Consider the following 12710-nt stretch of genomic DNA (forward strand, 5'->3'; position numbering starts at 1 on the left):
ACCCCTCCCACCTACTAGCAGCAGCAAAATGAGAAGCTGCCGCTCTTCAGCTTGAATAGTTGTGAATAGATTCAGAGAATCTAAGGATGCCTCTAGTAGAGCTACAATGCCCAAATCGTTATAGCTTTGCCTATTACCATGACATATTTTGGAAAATCTCGAGCCCCAGAATATGACAAGTGGAAGAAGGAGATAAATCACAGGGTGCTGCTTATTCTGACACATGGTAGGAGGAAGGAGAGAGAAAATCTGCTTGAGGATGGCAAGGGGGAGTACAGAATATGCAGGACAGCCAGCCACCCCCTTGACAAGCATGCAAGCAAGTTGGCCGCCTGCCCTTCCAGGATCTCCAAACACATCAAAGGCAAGAGGTGGTTACAGGCCACTAAGACTTTTTCCACTCAGAAGACAGCTGATGTTAAAGGGAGGGTTCCCTGCCTCCTAAAAAACCCAAAATATCTTGCTAACACAGACCAGCAACATTTGCTTCAAGTTTTCTGTTCCCTGTAAAACCAGAGAACATATACTTAGCTTTTCTTTTCCACAGACTACACTGAAAATGTCAGAAAACAGGACAAACTAGCTTATAAATAATTGCAAAGCCCCTCCTGAAAAAGGTTGAGAGGGAGGTGGGATGAAAGCTCCCAGCCAGGAAAGCTGGGACCGCCAAGGAGAGCAGAACAGAATAAGGGCAAGGATGGTGTGTGATATCCCAGCTCCCTCTGTATGCAGAAATGAAAGGCATTGAGAAAAATATCAGTGCGGGTTATGGCAGGCATTCCCAGGTGTAGGGAAATCCTCAGGGGAAGAGCACCATCAACAGAAAATACAGCAGACCTGTACAGCTGACGTGGCAGATCCTACAAAAGCTTGTCTGTGGTATCAGAGGATCTTTTGTTCTCTGGCCCCATTCTTTCACCTGGCAGCTTACAGATGAAAGGACCTGAGAGATGTTCCTGTCACGGGAGACTTTTCCTCAAAAGGCTCCTAAAAGGAGGAGGGACCAGGGTAATGCAGTGTCCACTATGGGGGATGCCTGGCAGAAGAAGCTTTACCCTTCTAATAATGACTCTCCTACTACATTTCTGGAAATTCTCCCTAACCCTATCCCTTTGCTACCTGCCGAGTGATAACAAAGCCAACATTGTCCATCAAGTCTCAATCTGAAGTGACTCATTTATTCTCAGTAGCTTTGTGTTCACTTTTTCAGGCTGGCATCCTAAGAAAACGAGGTTTACGTGATCATATTGCCTGTCATATGTCTTAACTGTTTGCACCTTCCTATTAACTTTTGAATCACACCATGCTGGGGATAGAGGCCTCGTAGAGAAATTGAGTTTCTCTTACAGAAATTGAGTTTTTATAAGACTGGCAAACCTACCTTTGATTGGGTAGGACAGAGACCCCAGTTCATGTCTCTGCTGAGAGAAAGGCTAAGAACAAAGTCAGCACTTATCCTGGCTCTTGGGCCTGTCCTAGGCAATCAGCACACGTATGCCACCCTGATGACCAGCACAGCTTGTGCTGCTTCTTGTCCTGCTTGTAGGCAGAAGATGGGAAAGGGAGGTGAGAGTGCTCTATGGAGAATGGGGTTGGGTGAGGGTCTGAGCTGGACCACTACAATAGAGAAACATGACATCATAGCCAGTCTGACCTCATACATAAGAACATTTTTTTTTCCCCTGCCAAATTGCCTGTAACTTCATGATACATCATCAGGGACAAATGCCAGTATTTCTCAAGTACTCACTGAATCCAGTATGTAGCCACACACAAAACAGCAACTAGTCAGATAGTTCATCCATTGTATTTGTTGCTACAGCTTCATCTTCCCTTATGCCTAGGTATGGCAAGAAATAGAAAAGTCACAGAGAAATTCCTTTATCTCCTAATGTCGCCACTTTCTATGTCTGCACATTTAATGCAGGGTTTCTTTAAACAAGTAGAAAGCATGTGATGAATCAAATGTGACTGCTCTGGAAACAATGCTCCCATAAGACTGCAAGGTTTGGCTCTCAAGTGAGTTTGTGACATTGGTAAAAAGCCGCTTTCTGCCCCAAGTGTGCTCTGCAGGGGTGTTTTCCTATATCTACTGACCAAACCATTGATTTTAAGGAAAAGGAACAAAAAAAAATTGTTCCTTTTTCCTGTAGCACCACATGATAAATTTCATTCGCCCCATCCTAACTGCTTCTAGTGACAGTACAGTGTTTGTCTGAATTTTTAACAGATGTTTCTAAGTACTCTTGACCACTTCTCTCTCCTGATGATTTCTGCAGTGGGATGACTGTAGATAGTAATACAAACAAAGCCTGTAAGAGGCTCTTGGGAATAAATCTGTAGACACTGCATCTAGGATGGGTGTGGGTATGGGTCCAAGCCTTATGAAACTTTGTAAATATCCTCCCCAAAGACTAGCAAGCTGGACTGACCCTGCCTGCAGATGTTTTTGAGCTTACCAGCCCCACAGTGAAAAGCAAGACAGCTTACAGATAACTGCAACACTCCTGAAATAGCCCAAGAGCAGGATTTAAACTGGAAGTTATAAAAGCAGGAATATACTGCAGCAGAACAGAATAATGCAAAGGATGATGTGTGATGGTGTAACTCCATTTCAATTCAAAATACCAAACATGCTGCGAAAGGGATCAACCTGGGCTGAGGCAGAATTTCCCAGATGTCAGGTTACCCTTGGGAACAAGCACACTGGATTCAACTGACAGGTGTGAAGGTACTCATGCAGTCAGAACACAAATTGCTTTAAAAAAATAAAATATCTGCTTTCATTTTACAAGAAAATTAATATCTTGTGCTAATGCCTCGCAGGAAGGCAGTGACATCTGCCTGAGTTTGTACACAGCCTCAAACAGTCAGCTAAAACATGAACTGTTGTTGCCATGCTTATGACTGCTAGTTTACATTATCGAAATGTAACCATAGCTATTTTATACCAAAATGAAATCAATTAAAGCTATTGTCAGTGTTTCACAGCAGCTGAAACTGTTTTTTTAAAAGGTCAGTCTACTAGCTAGAGAGTGAAAACATGCAAGGCAGCTGTGCCAGCCCTTAGGATGTGACTGCATGCTGCAGTCTGGTTTTGCATTCCCTTAAATGTCGGGCAAGAAGCAGCAGCGAGGCCTCGGCAGAGCCAGACTGCCCTGCCAGCACAGGGGGACAGATGGGCGGCTCCACTACTGTGGAGGGCCAGGCAAATGGGGCAGCGGGAAGTTGGGGGGCAAGCCCACTCAGGGCCCCCACTACAGCACGCTGCACCTACTTCTTGCTGGGCCAGAGAAAGGGGTGGCTGTAGAGGACACCTCTTTTTTCAACCCCATTCAAGCTTTGTGGTGGCTGTGTCGTCTGCAACAATACTACAGCCCTCACACACACAGAACCACCCATAAAAAACCCCAACCTGAGAACCACTTCCCCTCAGATACCATAGCATAGCTCCAAACGCGTAACAGAACTTTTAATGTGCAAAGAGACTAAACAAAAAGATGCTTGACCTTCTTGCTTTCCCTTGCATACCATTATCCCCAGCGAGACAGCAAATGGAATGATGTGGAGAGCAACAGCTACCATCAAGCAACTTTGGAAGCCAATTTCTACAGTAGTTAAGCAGTTAATGGCATTAATCAGAATGACAACTTATTAAATTCTACATTTATGCTAATTGCATTTCGGCATATCACATGGAGACCTGAGTAGCAGGGCTCGCCAGGAAAAGGTCCCAACATCTTTTAGCTTTGCTGTTCTTTTATTTTTTTTAACACCACATAAAATAGTGTCCACAACAGTTAACACATCAGACAAACGACACTTAAATAAAAAGCTGTAATCACAAATTAATCTCCATCATCCCAAATAGATTAATGAACAAATTGTTTAATTCTTAACCTTTACAAAGCAGGGATTAATCTCTGCAGCTAAATCCAATTGCTGTCTTTATCTTTTTAACAAGAAGTTGACATTTCTTACAGACCTTCCTAAAACACACAACATTTACTGAACAAAGAAAATAGCAGATACCCCTAACTCTCTCCATGCTGCAGGAGCTAGGGTATCTATAGCACAAAAATATAAAGCAACAGATTAGTTTATGACTATGACATGAAAGGACATTATCTGCGTGCGATGAGATGAATCAGGAAAACTGCAGTGTAGCGTAGGCAGGACTTAGAGCAATCTTAGTTTGTAAAGCCTGTGTGGAAAACTTACTATTTTACAAAAAAAATACCTGGCAACTTTTTGGCTCTGGGTTGCATTTAAATTCAACAAGGATGGAAAGAGCAGGGGATTAGATGAACAGCTATGAACTGCACTTTTAATTGCTTTCAAGATGTGAAAAGGAATATCAAGGTGTGCATATGCACATCGTTGGTGCTGCTGTTGGTGCTGCTGTTTAATAGAATTAAATTCTGCACAGAATTTTACCCATTCATTTAGTTCATTCTCTGTCTTCGGGAAAATTAGGTGGGAACGACTCGCTGCAGGATGTTGTGCAAAATGAGTGGTTCACCAATTGAAATAGTACCTCTATTTTGAAAATAAATAATATTGCTTATACACAAGCCCTAACTGTTGGTTTACTGATGTATATGTAAATATAAGTGTATCTGAGTACCTTCTCTTTGTTTGTGCAAAGCCTGCAACACAGAATGTTAAAATATCTCTGGAAAAAATAATTGGCCTTTTTTGTCCCCTTTGGGTACAAATTTCTGTTTTTAAATGAATGTGCAGGTTTCCTATTGCTGCGTGAAGCCTTCATTTCAAAATACTGTCATTGGATAATTCTAGGTTTAATTAAAACAGAATGTTTTATATCACACTCCTGCCCCCCCAGCATGTGTCTTCTTTACCTTAATAAGATTACTGGCCATTAAGAGAAGAAGGAGGTTTGGGTTATTTTGTTTTCTTTTTTTTTTTTTTAAATATAATGAAATAATTCAAAGTTTTACAGCAACTCTCTTTATGGAGTCAACTTATGCAAGCACCAAAGCCTTTCCAGAGAAAAAAAGGATTCTCCCCACCTCCCTTTGGCTTTTTTCCCTACTGAATGCCATCGCCTGCACTCAACCAAAGGAAATGAAAGACAGACTGAGACAACAGCATCACGTGGGTGAAGGTCAGACTGATTTTCAGCTGTGTGGTGTTGTTTTATCACCCTCAGGACAAAAGTTAAGCCCTTCATTTTTTTCATGGCTTCATTTTTTTCATGTTGCTCTGTTAAGAGCAACTTGTTTTTTCCTGAAATTTTGATTGGGCTCCATACCACCAGAATTATCAAGGATAGCCTAATTTAAAACATTTGTAGAGATTATCTTCCTCAGAGTAAAATCCAGAGCAGCCCACACACCACATTTCTATCCATGAGTTTCCTCTATTCCCTATATACAAATAGTGGCTCCTTGAAACTACAGAGGTTTCTACAGTGACATTCTCTGACAGCAAAAGAAGAGTGGGACGCAACTGCTGGCTGTTCAGCAATGATCCTGGGCACAGGGAGGGGGCATTTGCTCTCTCAAAAGGGGCAGGTTCACAAATTACTTTTTCTCCCCATCCTCCTTCCCTCCCTCTCCCCCTGCTTGGAACAGCCAAGCTCTGAGAGCTGTGTCTTCCACCTGTCACTCGGTGATCAGGATATGCATGGCCACTTACTGTGGCAGCTGCTGGAAAAGCAAACAGTTTTGCTAACTCGGATTACACTTTTCCCCACTTCAGTACCACTTGCAAAATCACTCCCCCCAACTTGCTGTAAGGCCCGCTCTCCTCATTTCTCTTTTAATTTAAGACTGATGCTGCCCCAAAGTAATGATGTTATTTTCAATACAGCAAATTTTAGCTAGTCAGGTCTTCAAAACTGAACTGATTAGCATAAAATGAAGCATTTTGTGCGTCATAGATATGTATGTGTATACCTACTTATCAAGAGAAAAAGCATCTTCTCTCTTGTTTGCATTTCTAGGGTTTAAAATGGCAGCCAGAAAACTCAGCATTCTTTCATTTAAGGTATGAGACAAGAAAATCCTACTCACTTTCACTTTCTTTTGTTTTAAATTTTGGGTTAGGAATGCAACAGTGTTGTGACTACCTCCTAAAGATGACAGTTTGGCCTCCATAAAAAGCAAGGAACACTCTATGCTTTATTTATACGTACCAGAGGCACTGGTCAAAATCAAACCCAGTTATGCTGGATACCACTGAAACACCTAATGGAAAGCAATACTTACATGAAATAGCTCTTGTAAAACAAACCACAGCAAGTGCCTGTAATAGAGGAAGCGGTAGAGAAGGGCTGTATGGTGAGATCAAGCAGCTATCCAGGTTGGATCTGGATGCAAATTAAATAATTTGCTAGGTTTTGTGAACAAAGATTTGACTAACACATGTCTTCAGCTAGTCTGAACCTAGCTGAGACTGCTCTGAATCAGCACATGGAAAAGTCTCATTTCTCACAGCACCTCGAGGAGATCTGCAGATGCTGGTCCCATGGGACTGTTCAAGGAAGGCTCTGCATGTGTACAAAGCCCCAAGGAAGAGCCGGCTCTGGGACAATGGACAAAAGAGCAACCGCAGTTGAGATTAAAGAAGAACACACTAACATGGTAAAGTGTAACTTAAATGTATAAACTGTGAAGTGACCCAGTTACATGTGGGGCCAAGAAGGAGCAAATGCCAGCACAGTGTCAGGGAGAAGACTGCTGTGAGCAAGACATGAAATGGTGGCAGTCCAGAAAGGAGGAAGCAAGGAAACAGCCTTCGGGAGGGACCCCACAGGGATACTGGCACAGACAACAGGAAGAGGGAAGGAAAGAGAACGGTCACCCTGAGGATACAACCAGAAGCACTCACAAAAGCAAAATCCCATACGATACAGAGACAAGCTGAGTATCAATGTAAATGCTAAAAAAACTGTCCTAGAGGCATGTTGAATTTTTGGCTGGTTTGGGCTTGGCTGGTTACTACAGTTTATTGATGCAGATTGAAAAATGTAATTCAAATCTGCTTAGCCTACTCTTGGAGTCCAGTAAATCACCTACATTCAGTTTTGCTCAGAGAAAATGAACACAGGTGTATATATTTATATTTCTGTAGACAGCAAGGTCATAAAGGGAATTTATTCTACTTCTGTCTTTCCAAATTTTCTAATGAATAATTAGTAGATGTAGATTTCTAAAATGACCATTTAATATAAATTATATCAAATCTCATTTATTTTAAGAGATATCATTAGTATAAAGTCTGCATGAGTGAACTGAGTTCACTGCAGAGGAAATGACTGGGAATTATGTTCAAAAACCTATTCAAATGTTTAATGTAACAGATTCCCTGGAGAAGAGAAAAGCAATGGGCTTCTTCAGCCTTTCCTTATGTCCTCCTCAGCAAGGCTAACAGTAACTGATTAGCAACATAAGGAGGAGCCAAGAAGTCTTTCACAATTACTCTGAGAAATATTTTTCAAGGAATCCTAAAGAAAAGATGGACTCACATGCCAAAAAAATACTGCCATCAGGAGGAAGCTCACCCCCACAGTTACAGTTGTCACCAGCAACAAAACCCACCTGGATTCAAGACCATGGCTTTTCCACCAGTTTCATGCATGTCATTAGCCAAATTGATGAAGCCACAATTACAGTAATTTTCATCCGAAGTAACTCAGACTGTTAAGGGGGAAGGTCTTGAATTCTACCCCAAACCCTGACCTTATCCCCTTATGTTGACATAAGGCTTGTCCTGCTCCATTGGGCACCAGATCCAGAAGCTGCACAGACTGAAAATTAATCCTTTTAATTGCCAGCAATGGCAGGTCCTGAAGACAATACAAACCTTGTACCAGCATAAGGTAGAAGATGGAAGGATGGATTGGAACTCCTTCCAATAACAGCCAAAACTTAAGCTGGATTAGAGTGGCTTCTTCTTAATTCCATGATGATAAAAATAAGAATATACTTCCTTGTGTCAGAAAGGAGCTGCTAGTCCAGATGTTTAAAAATTACAAAGTGCTCAAATGCCCTAGCAAGTATTTAACACGAACAGGCCAAGTGCCTTGAAAACCCAAAATCAATTTTTTCATTAAGACAATGAAAGCTTGTTGTAATAAGCAAGAAGTTTGAATAACATTACCTATATTTAATACAGATTACTTAAATTTCTACTTAATACATTTTCAACAATTTGGAATTGAATATGAAAATATGAAATCTATTTTTTAAATCCACCTTACTATTAAAACCATCTATTAAAATTATTTAAATGAAACAGCATTCAAAAGATACATACTTGTTTCCAAAGCTTTGTAGGAAGTCAGATGCTGCTTAGACCTCTGGTGGGGGTCTTCTGATGTGCAAACCCCACTTGGTGAGAAACAGCTCTCCAGCAGGTGCAGGGAAAATATTTCCTTTTTTCAATTTAGTTGACTGGTTCAGTCCAATAACAAGATTTTTCAGAACAGATAAACTATTTGGCAGACAATTGCTAATTTGCTTCTTGCCAGCCCAGAGTAAAGAAAGGTGTGAGGCCCCTACAAAGAATGCAGGCACCTGGTCGAGGTTGTCCATATGAGGGAGGCCATGTACCTCGATGGATCCATCCTGCTCACAAGGGACCGCTGTGCTGCATGAGTGCAGGCTATGGCCAGCAAGGAGGACACCAAGCAGCCCTCCCTCAAGTTGGCACTTGAGGCAAGCTGAGCCCTGGGCTCCTGGACCTAGAGGCCATGTGGAGATGCTCCAGTGAGTGCTCCCAAAGCTAGCCAGCTGAAGAGGACCAACCCATGCTGGCACATTTCCCTAAAGCCAGCCAGCACCAGGGGGTGGAGGCTGCTTTCTGGCTTCCCCAAGCCTGGGGCACAGTTAATGACATGCCAGCTGTATCTGCAGACAAGCCAAGTTTAATGAGGTTACTACAAAAGCATTCAAATATGCACTACAGAACTTCTGTGGGGATTTTTTCTGGAGCTTGTTTTAAAAAAATGAAAGATTGGGGTTCTTTACAATGTTTGTACATACACTTCCTTTATTTTTCATTGATTTTTAAAAAATATATTCTACAAATTCAAAGAAATCAACATTAGAAAGACTTTTTCAATCCCACTACTTCCAACAGCAAAATTGTTGTGTGATGAGTGCTTGAAATGCACTGCTGGTTGCTTTTTTCTTAATAAACATTGAAGTCTTAATTGTTTTTTTCCTTCATAGCCAGACACCATCTTTCTGTCTGCCAGGTCTTTACACCAGGACAAGTACTATCCCTCGCCTCCTGCTCGGCAACCAGGACAGACACACAAACATGACCACACTTCTAGCACTAGTGATGAAGGAGACACCTTACCCACTCGCTATCCTATCAGCCATGCTTTACCACGTGCCTCAGTCTCTCACTCTGGGTCAAGATACAGGAGGTATCAGTAACAGGATTGCAAATATGGATTTGGAGACAGCAGAGAGAGCAGCAAAAGGAGCCTGCTCAAGCACGAGTGGGTGGAGAAGGTGAAAAAGGGGTAATTGTTCACTATCTCTTCCATCAGAGGAACCAAAGAAGGTGACAAAGCTCAAGTGAACAAAAGGGGATATTTTTTCCCAAAGCATAACTGAACTCTGGGGTCCCCACCATGGCAAAAGCTAAATGCATACCTTGCTTCATCAAGAAACTTGAAAACAGAAATTAATGGAAGAAGATTATCTGAGGAATTTAAATAAAAAGCACCAAGAATTTCCCAAATAAGTTTGCTGACAGCTAGGAGAATATTCTGGGGAAACAGCACTATGGGACCATCAGGCTGGCCCAGTACAACCATCCTTATACGAAGGCTACTTACCCAATGGTCTGCTAAGGGATAGGGGAAGAAATCAGGGGGGAAAAAGATGACTTTCAATGCACCTCTTTTTCACTGCTCACATCTGCAGTCTGAAGATCTTGACAGCTCTGAATCCACCAAGGCTGTTGATACGACCAACACAGTTTTGTCCCTCAACAACCCACACAAAGGCAATGCATGCCCTTCAGCAGCACCCTAGCCACAATCTATGCTCTTGGACATCTGAACAGGACAACCCCAGCACATTTTCCACTGAGCTCTCTAAGGCATTATTAAAGGCCACTTTATAACAAGTATGCATCTGTCGTAGTCTCCAGGCTATCCACACTGCATTTCTGAATTGAGTTTCACATACTAGGTTTTTTCTACAACCTCCTGAATGCTGGGACCTGCTTAGGGCAGCAGCAATCCTCCTTCCTGTGGGCATGGCTGCCCTTGCAGCACTCAACAGGTTCCAGCCCTGGAAGGAGCCTTTCCACTGCAACCCCTCACTCCTCTTTTTCAAAAAAAAAAAAAATTTATTATTTACTTAGATTTCTATAATGCCAAGAAACAAACCTGCCCTACACAGACCCACACTCCCTCTGCTGTAAGGTGGCAATGGATTATCCTTTGCAAACAGAAATCTGAAGTGGGGGGAGAAGGGGAGGTGGAACTCGGGCACCCCCAGTACCCCAGAAGGGTTGCGTGCACCCATGGGTTGGTACAGGGGGGAGTCGAACAGGCTGCAGTTCCCAAACACAGGTCCTGCCACATGCAGCAGCTCTCATGGCCTTTGTTCATCTCCCCATTTCTGATGCAGCAACATATCAGGTGAGAGTGGCTTTTCAGACAGCCAGGTGCCAAACTGCTCAAGACTTCAAAAGGACATAAGCTTTCTTTAAGAGGCCTCGTTTAAAACATGCATCTACTTTCTCTTCTATCCACTTTCAAATATACCTGTGCTTACTTTGCAGGATACGTTTTGAACTAGATAAAAGAAGAAAAAAGAACTCAGTTAAAGTAGCAAGAATGAAACAGTCCCTTGCCGATACAAGTATGCTAACATGTCACCCTCAGCTCCTCACTGGGCCTTATGTTTAAAAATGTCAGGGAAAACCTTCCTGTGTGAAAAACATACGCTGCTTAAGGAACGACTTTGTCATTGCTAAATGTTTGTGCAGCCTCAGAATGCATAGCCAGGCATTCCATGATGACTGCTGGCTACATGGAGACTGAGAAAGGGGTAGAGATAGCTCATTACCTCCCCTCCTACCAGGGATGTTGGTTATATGCAACCAAACTGCCCGCAGCCATGCTGGCAGCGCTCCTATCTGCACATGCAGTGCCTGGTGCTGCCTCCCTTGCCACCGTCCCCAGAGGGACCCGGCACAAAGGTAGCAGTGGTGATTTGAGGGGGTGGTGGCTGGTGCACTGGAACGCTCTTATCTGTGAGCACACTGCCCGGCTCCTTGCACAGGCTCCTGCGCAGCTGGGGATCTGCCATGGGATCACTGCCATGTCCTCACTGAGGGAGACCCTCCGTGAGGCCACAAAGCAAATCCTGAGCTGGTTGTTTATGGTGAGCAAGCATTGTTTTAAATTCACATATCCCCTCCCCCGCAAACTCTTAGAGGCACCATCATGCCTGCAGAATCCAAGAGACAGCCAGAGAAAAAATTTCTGTGGCTCAGCCCCCGCTAATGCCTCCCCGAGCGGAAGGGCTGAGCGCAGGGCCATGTGCCCCAGCCGGAGCAGAGCAGCCCAGGGGTCTCACCTACCTTCACCTGCTGGATGACCCTCCGATCTGCCGGATAAGCAACACTGTTAGGGAGCATAACACTTTGAACAACTTTCACAAACATATGCAATACATTAAAAGCTACACTAAAAGCATCTTCGCAGGTAGCCACCACTCATGCCAAACACCTTGCGTGGGTGCAGAGCTAGTGCTAGCAGCCAGTGCACAGGGCAGTGCCGGAGCTCTCGCTGGCCTGTGGCAAGCAGCAGCTCAGGAAACACGATGCACTGTGAAACCACCATATCGGCAAAGGTTACCATATGCCTTGCCATTAAATTTGCAACTGCGCTTCTGTTTACCTTCAGATCCAAATTCAGATATGGTAATATGCTTTATATTCTACATGATAAGTATGTTTTTCACTGAGCACCTGTGTAGAAAGCCAGGCAGCCCAGCACCTTATCAGCACATTAATTTTCTGGTATGTATAGGCAGAAGTCCTGGAAAGAGCCTCCTCGCAGGCTGGGTGGGAACCACCAGGTAAACTCAAACATCACCTGCATGACAGCCATCAGGGGAGCTGGAGCCCAGACCATCCAGCCAAGTGTGCCCCTGCAAGAATCTGGGGTTTCAGGGCTCTTGGCACCAATGGGCACAAATATTGATTACAGAGAGACGTGGGAAGCGCCTGGGCACCACGACCAAGGTGGTTGCCCAAGCCCTCAGGAGCCCTGCTGCCCCTGCACCTGGAGGGGGGATGCCTGGGGCAAACTAAGGAGAGGAGCCTGCACTTAGAGCCCTCCAAGTGATTGACAATAAAAACACTGCCCCGGTGCCCATTTTCAGATCTAGACAGTGAGAACTGAGGTCTCCAGGGAAAATCCATGTTTTTACAGTTTGTGATATTGCTGAGCTTTTCTGGCGCCAATTTTAAAACACTGCTACAACCTCTGGAAAGAAGGAAAACTGTGTTTCAGCATAACAATGTAGACAATAAAAAAAGGAAACTTGTTATTTTTTTTAGCTTGAAACACTAGTCAGGTTAAGAGAAAGGAGCAGAATTCTGGCAAGAACAAGAGCACTCAGACTGAGCCATAACACAGTAATTAGGGCCAGTAGGTCATTAGAGCCACAGCTGTATAAACTAGGTGTATAATTAAGTTTCCACTC

The 12710-nt window shown here is 43.5% G+C and overlaps 1 protein-coding gene across 3 annotated transcripts in view; it reads right to left on the reverse strand.

Moving 5' to 3' along the window:
* ZNF423 (zinc finger protein 423) overlaps window positions 1–12710 on the reverse strand; it is a 234545-nt gene that overhangs the window by 147749 nt on the left and 74086 nt on the right. The gene's annotated exons all lie outside the window — the stretch shown is intronic.

This window comes from Phalacrocorax aristotelis, chromosome 8, assembly GCF_949628215.1.
Source record: "Phalacrocorax aristotelis chromosome 8, bGulAri2.1, whole genome shotgun sequence".
NCBI classification, from domain to species: domain Eukaryota; kingdom Metazoa; phylum Chordata; class Aves; order Suliformes; family Phalacrocoracidae; genus Phalacrocorax; species Phalacrocorax aristotelis.